Source organism: Leuciscus leuciscus (assembly GCF_965113295.1).
Source record: "Leuciscus leuciscus genome assembly, chromosome: 3".
In the NCBI taxonomy this organism is placed as follows: domain Eukaryota; kingdom Metazoa; phylum Chordata; class Actinopteri; order Cypriniformes; family Leuciscidae; genus Leuciscus; species Leuciscus leuciscus.
This window is the reverse complement of record NC_138727.1, coordinates 19,792,794-19,808,576: the sequence shown is the minus strand read 5'-3', so window position 1 is coordinate 19,808,576 and position 15,783 is coordinate 19,792,794. Positions and strand designations below refer to the sequence as shown.

Sequence of the window (15,783 nt, the reverse complement as noted above, 5' to 3'; positions counted from 1 at the left end):
GCCCACAACAACTCAAAGTCCATTTAGATGGAAACTTTACTTTTAGTAACTAAGGCATATAATTACACTAGCGGGGGTGATGATCTTGCACATCTCTGATGGATTTCCCTGTTACCATCCAAGCTGGAGCCTGCGAGCAGCTGAATGACTAAAAGAGGTAAACACACAATTAACTACAGACAGTGATACCCACATTTAAGACTTAGTGACATTTGATTGGCTAACTATTGAGAAGAACATTTGGTTAATATAATGAATTCTACTTGTGTAAACATATGCTCAAATATAAACTTGAAACCCCATAACTGCCTCGGTACCATTTCTCAAAGTGATTCTTGAGTGTTTAAACACTCAGTTTGAATTAGTTGTGATAATCTACACATTCATTTCTCAGTAAGCTAATTTGTTTTAAAGAGAGGTATTTCCTATGTTGTATGACTTTATTGGTTATTTGTAAGGAAAGTTCATAATCTATCAGTGTGTTTTGCTTTCTTTGGAATAACCCTACTTAAAGATTAATATAAAGAAATAGCAAAAGTTTCCTTGACAGCAGGCTTAATTTAATATCATGCACATACACCACACAAAAGTTTATAGTCACTAAGATTTATAAAGAAATTACGGTTACAGTTTTTTTTGATGGGACTAATACAACTAATAGAACCAAACTAATACAACATAAGGGCAGATCCTTTGAGCGCAGATGATGAGGCTGTGGAGTGACGCTCGAGTGATCAAGTGTTCCAATGTGTAAAAAAGCTTTCATTCGATTCCTTGGTCCTCATTTTCTTTCCTTGCGTCCTTCCCTCGCGTCCTACAGGGGGTGGAGCTGAAATGCGAGGAAAGGAAACGAGAATGCACAAATAAGAATTGAGAAGCACCCAGGGACTAAATACATGGAGCTAACAAAGGAGCTTGATTAGTAAATTAACAGGGCACAGGTGAAAGGCATAAATAATTTAACAGACTGGGGAAAACTAGGTCACAGGGACTGAGGCTACGTTTACACATGGATGGCTATTTTCATAAACGGACATTTCACCCCTCTTCGTTTTCAAAAATAACATCGTGCACACGAACCTGTTTATATGCTGTCAAGAGCATGCCAAACCTGTAGGTGGCAGTGTAACGAGAAGCCCACCTTAGCCAATCAGAATCCCGATAATAGTCACATTCTGTGACGTCGCTGCCTAAAACTCAGTTTTTCTCAGTTTACATGCAAACGTGCAAACGAAGATTTTCAAAATCTCCACTCTGACCGGAGTTTTTAGAAAGAATCGGTTTCATTGGCGAATCCTCCGTTTGCGTGTAAACGAAGGGCGCAAACGAAGGGAAATGTCTCCGTTTTTCAAAATAACCATGTACGTGTAAACGGGGCCTGAACCAAAAACACAATGAAACACAGGAGACAGACTAAACATGTAACAAGTTTACTGTAAAAAAATAAAATCCGTAAAATAACAGAAAAAGACGTGGCAGCTTATTACCTGGACATTATCCAGTAATCTTACAGAGATAATCTTTTGAAGTTCAAAATTCAAAATACAGGTAAAACGCCTGTAAAAAATGTATATGGAAAACTCCGTAAAATTAATACAGTGCACTGTGCCCTATTTTACGGCTTTTCATTAGTAGACGGTTAGGGTTAGTAGAATAATGTAATTGCAAAGTTACATATATAATTTTTGCTGGGGGACCATCACAATAAAGTGTTAGCAGATATTAAGCAGACTACTAATACTCTCAGCTTTGCAGTCAGTTGACAGGTGCAAAGTTACTTATAGTCAAAAGAATCACTAAAGGTGACCATCAAAATAAAGTTACCAAAATTAGTACTTTTATTCAGCAAGGATGCATTAAATTGATCAAAAGTGACAGTAAATATTTTTACAGTACTTGTTGCAAATATCTATTTTAAAAAATGCTTTCTCAGTTTCCAAAGAAAATATTATTTTATATAATTTTAATATATTATTTGAGCACCAAATGCAGCATATTAGAATGATTTCCCATGACACTGAAAACTGGTGTAATTGCCTCTGAAAATTCAGCTATGCCACAACAGGAATAAATTACATTTTCAAAAATATTAAAATAGAAAACGTTTTTATTTTTTTTTATTTTTTTTTACAACGCTTTGGCAGCACATTTTAAACCCACAAGAATCTGAGGGGGAACTACACCATTAAAATAATTAATGCTCATTAAACGAAAGATCATATGTGAATCTGTTAACAAGCTTGATAATGAGGTTATATCAAACATTTTGTATCCACTTATGAATAAAGAAGACCCTATTTTCTGCCGGAGGGTTCAAAATAGCTGTTGTGTGTACTGCTCTCTCCTGCTATTTTTGAATTATCTAGGCCTTTTCTTCTTTTATAGGATTCATCATTAGGGATGCTGATCCCAGCAAAGCAAAGAAGACCAACCACTAGCAGGAAGCAGAGTGGATAAATGAAGAAGGATTCATGTTTTTCAGGTGAGGTGAATCCTGCTTGTTTACTGCTTATAATTAATATCGTACCATCTGTCTGTCTTCACCTCACACTGGGGGAAAACCAGCTGCTGTCTCTTTGATCTCACGTGTCTGTCCTCACAGTCTCATTTTCTATCTGTCTTAAAGAGGTCCTCACCTGAAACGGCAAACTCCTCTCATAATGAGTCTGAAAGTCAGATGAAAAGTACTTTGTTTTTGTAACCTTTGCAGTTAAAGTCACTGGTGGCCAAAGAGTCCAATGAATCCTTTAAGAACCTTTGAACAAACTAATATAACCTTCAAATAATTTAGATCAATTCCACTCGCCTCTCACAAATCAGAAGGATTTATTACAACTCTGAAAGTGTAACTTAGTTAAGCTGCAAATTGAAATTTCTCTCTCCCCCTATGCTTCCAAATGATGCCACCAGCCACAAAGTGTCTCATAAGTCAAGGTATTATGTGATTTACTTCATTTAACAAGAGAAGGTGAATCGTCATAGATCACGAAAGCTCATGTCTGCAACGATGCTGAAATACTGGTCTGCATTTAAATTATTGTTTCCTTGAGAGATTAAAGAAAAAATGGTTACACTTTTAATGTATCCTTGTTATTCCACATCTAAGTAGAGTATTATTAATAAAAAAAAATTCTTACTTTAGGGTTAGGGTTAGGAATAGGATTTGGTTTAGGGTTAGTTGAATGTAATTTTGATTAACTTACTGTTATTACAACAGTAAGTACATGTAACATATGTAATAAGGACACTGTAAAATAAAGTGTCTAAAAATTCTCTCTAAAAAGAAAGAATGGTTATGGTTCTAATTGGACTATTTGTATTGCACTTTTCACAATACAGTATTTCAAAGCAGAAATATTGAACAGATTACGTTATTTAATGCCTTAATGCTTTAACATTGAGCAGTTTTAGTGCTGCGGACGTGGCGGACAGAAGTGTGCAGACCCGTGCCCAAAATATCTGTCGTCGGGTGACACACACGAGCTGTGCTTTTTTTGTTTGGTAGAAGAGCACGCACAGGCAGTTTTTGAGGGAGCTGCCTGTGCAAACTGTGAGCGTTTTCCCTTGAGAACACTTTGGCCCTCTTCTCGAGCGAAGAGGGTTCAGTGTCTGGACATCGTGGTTCGGGTACCGCTCGTGTTGAGGCAGAGCGGCGACGCGCATCTAGATGGAGCTCGCCGATCGCCTTGAGAGGGGGGATAACCCTCTCAGACGGCTCGGCGGCTGACGAGGGTGAGCTGCAGGTGGAAGATTTCTCGCCCCCACCTAGCCCAGTGAGTGCTCTTCAGGATGAGCAGGAGATGGCTGATGAGGGTGGTGATATTCAGATAGATTCCGAACCCCCTCAGCCACTCTGCCCCGTGTATGCAGAGCTGGTGGATGTGATGGATCGCGCTGCGGGCAGGCTGTGGTTGCCTTGGCAGTGCGTTAGGGGAGAGGTTGCTCGCGGAAGGCTTGACGATCGGTTTCTCCCTGGCCATAAGCCACCAGCTCAGGTGAGCCTTCCATTCCTTCGAGATAGAGGCGAAGACGCGCTCAGCTGAATTTAGGACATGCATCCACGCCCAGGCAAGCGGGAGGACCTGGCCCTTCACAGTCCAAGGACAGTAGACAGGGCCAGAGAACCAGTGTCGCCTCTCGTGCGCCCCCTCCGTGGAGGAGTAGGTCACAGAGAAGGCGAGAGTCCCGCAAGAAGAGGGATCTGAGGGAGGTGATCCAGCACAAACGCACACAGCGTCGGTGATGGATCACCTTCCCTGAGGGCGTGATTATATCGCATAGAGTAATGACTGTATAGACTGTATAGAGTAATGGGGTCATGTCAATATCATAAGGTAAGATAAAAAAAAATTGGTATTAGGGCCATGAAGTTCCCTTGTTAGGTGGCTAGAACGATAGAGAGAAGCACCAGTTGTATGGGCTTCTTTTGTGAGTATGTGATGGCTTCCCTTGTTGTCATATGTAAGATAAAGCGAGATGTGCCACCGCTCATTCTAGTTGTAAAACTATGTTTTAGCTTAGGCTTCCTCTCATGGTGAGAGCATTTGAGGCCGCCGCTCAGTCATATGAAATATGTTATCAGCGGAGAGTTAAGTGGCATAATTCTAGAAAGAAGAATGGGAATGTTTATGCTACCGCTTGTTTTTTCTACTCACACCTGTGTAAGCCCTTGGGCTATTAGCCACCTTAGGGTAGAGTAGTTTGTCTCTCTCAAAAAAAATTTGTTTTTGTTTTGTTTTGGAGTATAGACTGACGCTAGAGCTTCAAATAGATCTTATGTCCGGCCCACAGGACCGTCTGACATTTTCTGGTCCTGAGTACATCGCCCCCTTGAGCTCTGTTTGGGTTCCCTTTCAAGGGAACTCGCGTTGCGTCGAAATTGACGCTATGGGGAACGCTTTGCGTGATGACGTCTTGAAGCACATGTAAAATCAGTCCAATGGTGTGGCGGAACGTCAGAGGCGGGTGACGTCACGTACCAGGAAGCTATAAAAGCCAGCCCGAAACAGAAAACGAAAGCTTTCTGAGTCTTCAGTTGCGCTCTGTGTGAAATCTGTCCCTGTTATTTGGTGTTGTCTGTCTATATTATATTATTATATTTATATATTCAGTATGGCGAGTAAGCAGCAGCAGTTTAGAGTGTGTGTTCACCCCTGCCCGCGTTATTTAACGAGTGGGGACACTCACACTCTTTGTGTTCTCTGTTTGGGTGAAGAGCATGCCCAGTCAGCACTCGAGGGTGCTGGCTGTGAGCATTGCGATGCGCTTCCTATGCGTACGCTCAGATCCCGCCTGGCTTTATTTAACCAGGATCGTGTTCCCCAGGGCTCTGGTCCCGCCGCTGCCGAGGCACGGCGTCGATCACAGACCTGGGGTTCGAAAATGGATCTATCAGTGGATGTTGAGACGGGCTCTGCCTTATCTCAGCCTCTTTCTGATAGATCCAGTGCCTCTCATCAGGGTGTGGAAGCACGCGCTGCGGTTTCTTCCCCCCCGATGGAGGCACCAATACTGCAATTGTCCAGCTCTGAGGAGTTGGACGTTGTTAGTATTGACGCTGAGTCTGAGGATTCGCCACCTCAGTCTCATGCGTTTGAGGAATTGCTCGATGTTGTTACAAGGGCTGTCGAGCGATTATCTATTGAGTGGCCAGAAGATTTGCAGGGCGTTCGTTCGAAAAGCAAGCTCGACGAACGTTTCCTGCCATCTCGTGCACAGCCTCAGCGCAGAAGCCTTCCGTTTTTCCCCGATCTCCACACCGAGGTGTCGAGATCGTGGGGAAAACCAGTATCGTTCAGAGTTTACACTGCACAAACATCCCACTACTCCACTATACATAAATATAAAGAGCATGGTTATGGGGAGATGCCGAAGGTGGAAGAGACGCTCGCGAGCTATCTCTCTCCAGCAACGGCATCTTCTATGAAGGCTCCTGCACTACCATCCAAGCCAGTAAAATTCACATCTTCCCTGGTTCATAAGGCTTATGCCGCCGCCGGCCAAGCTGCAGCGTGTTTACACACAATGTCACTAATGCAAGCGTACCAGGCTGAATTATTGGGTGATTCTGAAGAGGGCGGGGGTATTGGTTCCGAAACTGTGTCTGAATTGCGTAGAGCCACAGATTTGTCTCTCAGGGCCACCAAGGAGACGGCTAAATCCATCGGCCATTCTATGGCAGCCCTGGTGGCCACTGAGAGGCATCTGTGGCTCAATTTAAGTGATATAAAGGACAAAGAGAAACAAGTTCTTTTAGATGCACCGGTTTCCACTGAAGGTTTATTTGGAGATGCAGTTAATAGTGCTGTAGCTAAATCTCAAGAAGCTTCAAAACAGGCAGCTGCACTTCAGAAACTTCTCCCCCGCCGTTCTTTCATTGAGGCTGCTGAGCGGGAGCAGCCTCACTCATCTAAAAAGAGCGCTGAGCACCGTGCCACTCAGAAACAGAGCGTTTCCTCCCATGCTCCCCCACAAAAATCTCGGGGACACGGAGGGCGCTCTCAAACGCAGCAGTCTTCGAGGGGTAAAACGGATCTGCAGACCGTTATTACCGCCAAGAAGGCTGCTGGGAAAAAGTCCTGATGTCTGAGGGCTCAGGACAAATGAGGGTAGTCCCCCCCGAAGTAGAGCGGCCAACACCTCTTTTTACGGTGCCCATCTCTCTTCGGTGCCCTCAGGGGACCGGTCTGCCAACCCTGCCGCCTCCGGTGTTTCAGGGCGCAGCGGTCTCCGGCGAGCACATATCTCAAGGACCACCCGGAAACGTAGTGGCCTCGGGATGCCCGCCCCCTCTGAGGAGGGTGTTAGAGCAGTCTGTTCAGTCGTTCCCTGCCGGTGCGCCGTTACAGGGCGACGAACCGACTACTCAACAGCAACACAATCCAGAAACCAGTCTCGAGAGGCTGGTACCTCTAGTAGAATCTTTGACAGCGTGGAAGCTACTGTCAAATGTTTCTCGTTGGGTCCTGCAGACCGTGGAAAAAGGGTATCAGATACAATTCTAGAAACGCCCACCTCGGTTTATGGGGGTCCTGCCCACAGTGGTGGGCCCCGAGCAGGTTCTGGTTATGGAACAGGAAGTAAACACTCTGTTAGAGAAAGGGGCCATAGAATATGTACCTCCCTCCAACAGGGAAACCGGGTTTTACAGCCGGTACTTCATAGTTCCAAAGAAGGACGGGGGATTGCGTCCCATTTTAGATCTTCGAGTTCTGAATGAGTCAGTCATGCAGCTCAAGTTCAAAATGTTAACATTGAGACAATCGTGCCACAGATCAGGTCCGAGGACTGGTTTGTCACGATAGACCTCAAGGACGCATATTTCCATCCGTCCGTGTCATTGGAAGTTCCTGAGGTTTGCTTTCGGGGGCAAAGCATACCAATGTCGAGTTCTTCCATTCGGCCTGGCTTTATCACCCCGCACTTTCACCAAATGCGTGGATGCAGCTCTGGCGCCTCTGCGCCTCCAGGGTATTCGCATCACGAACTACATCGACGATTGGTTGATTTTAGCTCAGTCGCATCAGTTGGCGGTTCAACATCGAGATGTTGTTCTCGCCCATATGAAAGAGTTGGGGTTACGGCTGAACGCCAAGAAGAGTGTGCTTTCTCCATTTTAGAGGACCACTTTTTTAGGCGTGGTTTGGGATTCAGTGTCGATGCAGGCGCGCCTGTCACCGCCACGCATAGATTCCATCCTGGCAGCTGTGAAAAGTGTAAAGCTAGGCCAGCTACTCACTGTCAAACAGTTCCAGAGACTGTTGGGTCTCATGGCAGCAGCTTCCAACGTGATACCTTTTGGACTGCTGCACATGAGGCCCCTGCAGTGGTGGCTCAGGACCAGGGGGTTTCCCCGAGGGGCAACCCATTTCGCACAATCAAGGTCACGCGGCGATGCCTACGTGCCTTGGTTATGTGGAAGAAACCTTGGTTCCTGTCCCAGGGCCCAGTGCTGGGAGCTCCTTGTCGTCGCAAACTGCTAACGACGGATGCTTCCCTCACGGGTTGGGGAGCGATCCTAGAGGGTCGCTCATCTCAAGGTCTGTGGGAAGACCATCATCGTTCCTGGCATATCTATCGCCTAGAGATGTTAGCTGTCTTCCGGGCTCTGAGGAGCTTTATCACAGGTCTCAGGGGACACCATGTGTTAGTGCATACGGACAACACGTCGGTAGTTGCCTATATCAACCACCAAGGGGGTTTGCGCTCGCGCCCATTATCCAATCTGGCACGCCATATCCTCTTGTGGTCCCAGGGGAAGTTGCTGTCACTCAGGGCAGCCTACATCCCCGGGGTCCAGAATATAGGAGCAGACACTCTGTCGAGACAGGGGCCGAGGCCCGGGGAATGGAGGCTCCACCCCCGAGGTGGTGGAGCTGATTTGGAGGGAGTTTGGCCAAGCATAAGTGGATCTGTTTGCGTCTCGAGAGATGTCTCACTGTCCACTTTGGTTCTCCCTCACGCATCCAGCTCTTCTGGGACTGGATGCTATGGTACTAGGGCTGTCCCCGACTATGGATTTTCATAGTCGAATCAGAATCGTCATGTCTTGCCTATAGTCGACTAATAGTCGAATCATGTGTATGGGGGTGGGGCTGGGGGCGGGGCTTTAACGTTTCAAAGCCGCGATGTACAGAAAATCACACAAAGATATAGAAGAAAATGTATAAAAACATTTTTGATCAATAAAACTAAGAAATAACATAAATAACTCCAGAAAGGCCACACTGCAGATTTGCATTTCACATGCAAATCAAATTAAATCGGCTAAATTACCTGTGCGAGCAGGCCAGCCTACAGCACAACATCAATGCACCGAAAAAATAAACAATTCATTTACTAAATTAAATTAGAACAGAATATACCTTTCTAATAAATAAAAATACAAAACGAAATAAATCAGAATCAAGTCACAGGATGAGGAGCAAATGTATGCAAAATGCCTAAAGTGCAGGGGAACATATATTCAAAACACAAGCCACAAATAGTTAGATTAGATAACCCTGACAGATTAATAAATAAAATAAAAATAAAATAAAGAAATTATTAAAATAACGATAGTAGCCAGAATTTTCAACTTTGTCTTTTTAACTGCAGAAACAACAATAAATGCTAAACTGGAGTCGCAGTCTTTTTAGCTAAAAATGTTCACAGCATCCAAAAATAAAATTAGAACCGGCTGAAAAGTTTTGAAATCACTTGTACCTGATCGAGAGAACAAATCCTGAAAGTCTTTCACTCTGTCTGTCCGTTGGAGTCTTTTCAAATTGTGCGCGCGGATAAAATACATTCTAACGTGAAACCCAGTCTATGCGTGAAACATGTTAACGTTGGCCGGCAGAAGTGCGATCATGGTTTTCCTGATGCTAAATCCAACCTTGGAGAATATCCTTTCTGATGGTGTACATCCACACTTTAGATTTTCTTATCCCAGACATTGTTAAAGATTTAAATCCTTGCCGCGAAGACGCTCCTCTGTCGGTCACGGATTGAAAGTGAAACTTAAATCTGTCACGGGGTGTTTGGATTTATTCACGCACGTTAAAAAATATTTATTAAAAGCTTCTTTCTTTGCACATTTTTATATAGGCCTACAGCATTATCATAATAGGCTGAATATTAACGTAGCCTATTGACATAAAAGCTAGTTCTATGTGAAATCAGACATTGAGCGCCCTCATATAGCCAAAGTGGCATGATCCTCGTTTCATAACACCTCTGCGAAGAGTCGACCGTGAGATCGGTAGTCGAATCAGGCTCCTCCTATCGAAGCATCGAATCTTCGACTATTCGGGGTCACCCCTATATGGTACAGACGTGGCCGAGGCTACGTCTGTACGCCTTTCCCCCAGTTGCTCTGCTACCGGGAGTTCTGGAGAGAGTTCGCAGGGACCGGGTTTGCCTGCTTCTTATAGCCCCGCGCTGGCCGGGCAGAGTATGGTTTCCCGATCTTGTGTCCCTCCTCGACGGGCCTCCTCTGGAGCTACCCGTCAGGAGGGACCTTCTGTCATAAGCAGGGGGCTCGATTTTTCACCCCCGACCGGAACTGTGGAACCTGTGGGCTTGGCCTCTGAGGGGGCCCAGCTCATAGAGTCAGGTCTCTCAACTGAGGTTGTTGAGACCATTCTACAGTCCAGAGCTCCCTCCACGAGGAAACTTTATGCCCTGAACTGGAGAGTATTCACTTCTTTGTGTAGTGACCGTCGGTTGGATCCAGTCAACTGCCCAATTGGTACAGTTCTGGAGTTCCTGCAGGACCGGTTCACTGCAGGTCTGACCCCGTCCACTTTAAAGGTTTATGTGGCGGCCATAGGTGCTTACCACATTCCTTTGGGTGGAATGTCTGTGGGGAAAGACCCTTTGGTATCTCGTTTCCCTCATGGCACTTGGAGGCCTTCTGTCCTCCTCCCTTTCGAAAAGCGGACCAGGAGGCGAATAATTTGCTTTGCCCTGTTCGGGCGTTAGACGCGTATGTCCACAGAGCTGCCCTGTGGTGTAAAAGTGATCAATTGTTTGTATGCTTTGGGTCCCCTAACAAGGGAGGTCCAGTGTCTAAGCAAAGGATGAGCAAGTGGGTGGTTGAGGCTATCTCACTTGCTTATGAGGCGGCTGGGCAGCCTTCTCCTTGGGCTATCCGGTCGCACTCTACTAGGAGTATGGCGGCCTCTAAGGCCCTTATATCAGGAGTGTCTTTGCAGGACGTTTGTGATGCGGCAGGCTGGTCCTCACCGCACACCTTCGTCAGGTGCTACTCTTTAGACCTAGACTCTACTCCAGGGTCTCAGGTTTTGTCTTCCTAGTGCTGCTCACTTGATTTCACACAGGACAGACATTTGTAGCTATGGTGGCGTTGGTATAGACGTTCCCCATAGCGTCAATTTTGACGCAACGTGAGTTCCCTTGAAAGGGAACGCCTCGGTTACGACTGTAACCTCGGTTCCCTGAAGAGGGAACGAGCGTTGCGTCGCCTTGCCATATCTCCTTCATGCCTGTCAGCACGACTTCAGACTCTACGAAGCTTTCGTTTTCTGTTTCGGGCTGGCTTTTATAGCTTCCTGGTACGTGACGTCACCCGCCTCTGACGTTCCGCCACACCATTGGACTGATTTTAAATGTGCTTCAAGACGTCATCACGCAAAGCGTTCCCCATAGCGTCAATTTCGACGCAACGCTCGTTCCCTCTTCAGGGAACCGAGGTTACAGTCGTAACCGAGGCGTTTTTAGTAGGCTGAGCGATTCTGCAGCCCCTCGTATAATTTTTTTTTTTATAAATTCTCATAAGACTGTAGCTCCTCCGAGCCCTCTGGTAGATCTATGCTTACAGGCTGGCCCTCACCAGGGCCGCCTCTGTAGCTGGCCTAGGCTATGCTAGGGATAGTGGAGGCGTTCTGCTAAAGCATTTCTGCCTCTGGCCCTTCACTTTGTGAATGTAGGTTTTTAGCATCCCTATATGACATCCTCCTCCAATGGGAGTCGTTAGGCCAAAGCCCGCCCCCTTTTCTGCATTCTGGGGCGAGAAGAGTAATGCAGCTTGGTGCAGATTCATGATTTATAAAGACCCTGAATTAGGCCTCAATAAGGCCTCCCCAGTACAATGGGTCTTTCTTGAGCAGGGTCAGGCCGTCTTTCACCGCATGAAGAGACTGGGTTTCGTCTGCCCAACCCCGCTGTGCAGAACTAGCATATGGATTTGGGCCGCCAGAATAGGCTCCACTCCCCTCCCTAAGCTACTGCTCAAGCATCAGGTTGTAGGTGGCTGGCTTACAAGCAAGCTCCACTCCCCTAAGCTGGGCGCAGATAAAATTATGTCACATCTAGAGCCGCTGGCGGTCCCGCACCCTGTTAAATCTCAGGGTTGAGTGGTAGTATTCCCCTGTGATACAGGGTAGGTCTGAGTACTTCACTTTCAGTTCTGTATTATCCTACCTGGCACCATTATGGCTCGGGTCGAGCGGAAAGTTCTAACCTTCAATTCTTTTTGGTTTTCGAAGTACGCTCCCGTGAAGCCAGAGCATTGCCATGAGCTGACGCCCATGTGTACAGATGGTAGGCCCCTGAATCTGGGGGTGGGGTGTGTTGTACTCCCCTTGCTTAACCCTCTGAGGTCTGAGCTGTTTTCTGGCCTTGGAGGTGTTCTGACATGCTCTGACATTTGTGCTTATTTCTGTTCCTATTAGGAGCGATCAGGCCCTGTCATTCAGAGCAACCTTGCACAAAGAATGAGGAGATTTAAAAAAGAATGGCTTTTAGATTGTTTGGATTTATTTACAACACAACATAATCCAAAAATACACAACAAATGACAAAAGAGCACATTGAAAACAATGATCCAAAGACAGAGACCTTTGTGCCATTCCTAAAAACATTGTACATACCTTTCATTTCCAAGGTGTTTGATTTTCACTTTACCATGTTCATGTACAGAGACTCATGTGAATGTTGAAGTCAGCAGGACTCAGTTGCATCTGGTCCCTGAAAGAAAAGAAAAAAAGTGAACATACTGGTATCAAGAGAAACTAGGCCTGCACGATTTTGGGAATACATTTTAGATTTTTCTGGTTAAAATTGCTTTTTAAAATTCACAGAATACACACACACACACACAAATGTTTCCAACAATATATAATATAATGAACACCATGTTTGTTGTGCCTTGTAGGCATAAGCTATGTGCAGTACTGCATAAAATAATTATAACAATAACCAATAGCAGCCTATAAATCTTCCAAAAGATTTCAGTAACAATGCTAGAGAAAAATATATTGATTATCTTATGTTACTTCAAATGTTTATTCGTTATGATGATATGAAATGAGATAATAGTAAAAACATAAAGCCTAATGTTTGGTGCATTTTTCCTTTCAAACGCAATCGCCCCAAAATATGATACATTCAAACCCACAGCGCGCTCCAAAATATGATACATTCAAACCCACAGCGCGCTCCAAAATATGATACATTCAAACGCACAGCGTGCTCCAAAATATGATACATTCAAACGCACAGCGCGCTCCAAAATATGATACATTCAAACCCACAGCACGCTCCAAAATATGATACATTCAAACGCCATCGCGCTCCAAAATATTAAACATTATGGTTATACATATCTATGTTTGAGCAGATATCCACAAACAGTATTTAACAGTAAACACGGGTCTAAATAGTATAATATTCACCATATATCTAGCAACAGTTCAACTGCAATGTGAAGTTTATGCAACAATACCATAAACTAATAAGTAAGAATTTCTTACCTTACATCTTTCTTGTCTTCAAATCGCGTTCTTCTTCTTCTGGGGGTAAATCCAATGTAAGCTCAGACGTGTCTTCCAAACTCGACGAAAAGCAGAGACTTGTGAAGTTTTTTGGTGTTTTGTGTTTGAGGTAACGAGGGCGTTCGCGTCCCATGTGGACGATTTGCATGTGAATCACTTTTGCGCGAGTGGGCGTGGTCGAATTAAAAGTAATTAGCAAGCGTTTGAGATACTGGACATCCTGTTGGTTTTATACAAATTACTTAAACAGAGAATATTTGTTTTCAGTTTGAATCCGATCATTTAAAAGTACACACTTAAATGTGTATAAAGGTATATGGCTCATAAATGTGTGACAAGTATTCGCTGAGTTTTGTTTCAGTTTATAGACGTGCTCAAGAAAAAAAAGTTCACCGCAACGGAGAGGCAGAACGCACACCCTGTTTATTTTCTTTATTTTACAAAAGCACAATGTTTTAATTTGATTGTAAGTGGACAGAGTCTTTTTTTATATTTCTTTTTTCTGTATAACCATAAATGACGGAGTAATTTAAGTTTATTGTACTACAATGTGAAGAAAATCCAGCAAAACGCGGGGGCGCGTTTGCCGACCTCAGAGGGTTAAAGGGTGCTGCGTTTTTTGCTGAGTACACTGCCATGGGCAATGTGATTAGGTACCAGGATGCTGTAGGCGCTGTGTAAACAGCTTATCTGCCAACGAAGGCTGCGGCGTTAGTTAGTAGGCCTCAGCAGGCCTCCTTGAATGGGCAGCCCCCAAGAGGGCACGGTAGGCCCGCTTACCTCAGGTGGTTGGCCTTAGTAGTTCGGGCAGTAGACTCACTGATGGGTAGTAGGCCTTAAACAGGCCTCCTCAGAAGGGAGTCCTAACGTTGTGGGACATATATTATAGCTGCGACCATGTAGCTAGCTTTATTAGGCCTCTTGTGGGTGGCCTCAATATTTGTGTTGGTGTAGTATGGTTCCCAACGGTATATGTGTGTAGTAGAGATGCGCGGTTGGCGGTTACAGCCGCGGACTCCGTGGATCTGGCGGGTGACGTGACAAATTTTTTTATTTTAAATAAATTTGGGCGGGTGGCGGTTGAACCAATCAAACAGTTGTTAGGCCTGCTGATATAAAATGAATTGCACTGTCTGCCTGAAAAAGACGCGCTCTCTTCCCATGCAGTCAAAATTAACGGGAGTCTTCAGAACAGGCTTGTGACAGTGTGACAGAGACCCTGACATGACAGTGCGTAGAGTTAATTAGCCTATATGTGAATGACTTGTTTTATTCAAGCTTTCTTTCTTTTTGCAAAAAAATAAAGTGCAATAGGCGTTAATTAGTAGTAGGCTAAATAGCAGAATGTTGAAATTATGTGCCAAATTGTGTTTTTTATTACACTGATAAAATTGTACAGTAGCCTAGTCAGGTAAGGTCAGGTTTGCTGATGTGTGTTTTATGTAGGCTATTTATTTATGTTTTGTCCCTGTGCGCTGATCGGAGATGGAGTTCACTGCTGATATTCTGGGGAATGGGGATACAACATAGCCAATAGGCTATACTAGTAGGGATTTTAGCCTTTAAATATCTTTGCTGCATTGGATCAGTATCTTTTCTAGAACTTGCAAGAGCTTTCTAGCCTCGCGGCTCGCTTCAGCAGCGCCTTGCATCGCCCATAGACCTTAAAACAATCAGCGGATGGCGGGTGGGTGCGGCTTTGAAAGTTGGTCCAAAAAAATTTGGTGCGGATGGATGATGAGTTTTGTGATGCGGTTGCGGATGAAATAATAGCACATCCGCGTATCTCTAGTGTGTAGCAGAATAGACTGGCTATCAGCTAGTAGGCCCAAACAGGCCTCACTGATGGCGAGTCCCCGGCAGTATGATTTTGGCTGACAGCACTGACTTGCTTCAGGCCTAGTAGGCCCCTCAATCTTCTAAGTGAGTCTTGAGTGATGGGGTATACAAACAATGGTGGCCAATCAGACAATTGGCTTCAGTGGGCCTCTCTGGAGGCTAGCCCCGATTATGATCAGCCGTATAAGATTGACCACTGTCAGGCGGTTGGCCTTATCAGGCCACCATGTAGCTCGGTCCCCAACCTTACGGCCATGGCAGTCAGTTTCTTACCTAAAGAAAACTTTCAGGCCGCTCCGAGACTGAGCCCCAAGACTGGCAGGCCTTAGCAGGCCGCCCTGGGACTGACACCTGGAATCAGGGTTCATAGCAATAACCAGTTTTAGCTTTCTATCGGGTAGTAGGCTTCTCCAGGCCTCCTTGAAGGCAGGTAGTAGTCCTCTCCAGGCCTCCCTGAAGGGGAGTTCCCACGGATGCTAGCTATCAGGTAGTAGGCCTCTCCAGGCCTCCCTGAAGGCAGGTAGTAGGCCTTATCAGGCCTCTCTGAAGGTGAAGCCCCAAGGATGGGCAACTGCACAGCTAGCTGTACTGGTTGCCAGGTAATAGGCCTCACTAGGCCTCCCTAAAGGTGAGTTCCCAAATACGGGCATTAGGTAGCCAGCCCTCT

At 45.3% G+C, this 15,783-nt stretch overlaps 1 long non-coding RNA gene across 1 annotated transcript in view; it reads left to right on the top strand.

The window, feature by feature from the left end:
- The window catches only part of LOC309494924, a 31,142-nt gene continuing 15,359 nt past the window's right edge, over nucleotides 1-15,783 (top strand). Inside the window, exons 1-2 of the long non-coding RNA XR_014204484.1 lie at nucleotides 1-157; nucleotides 2,386-2,482. This is a non-coding gene — a long non-coding RNA (uncharacterized lncRNA). The remainder of the gene's footprint in view (nucleotides 158-2,385; nucleotides 2,483-15,783) is intronic.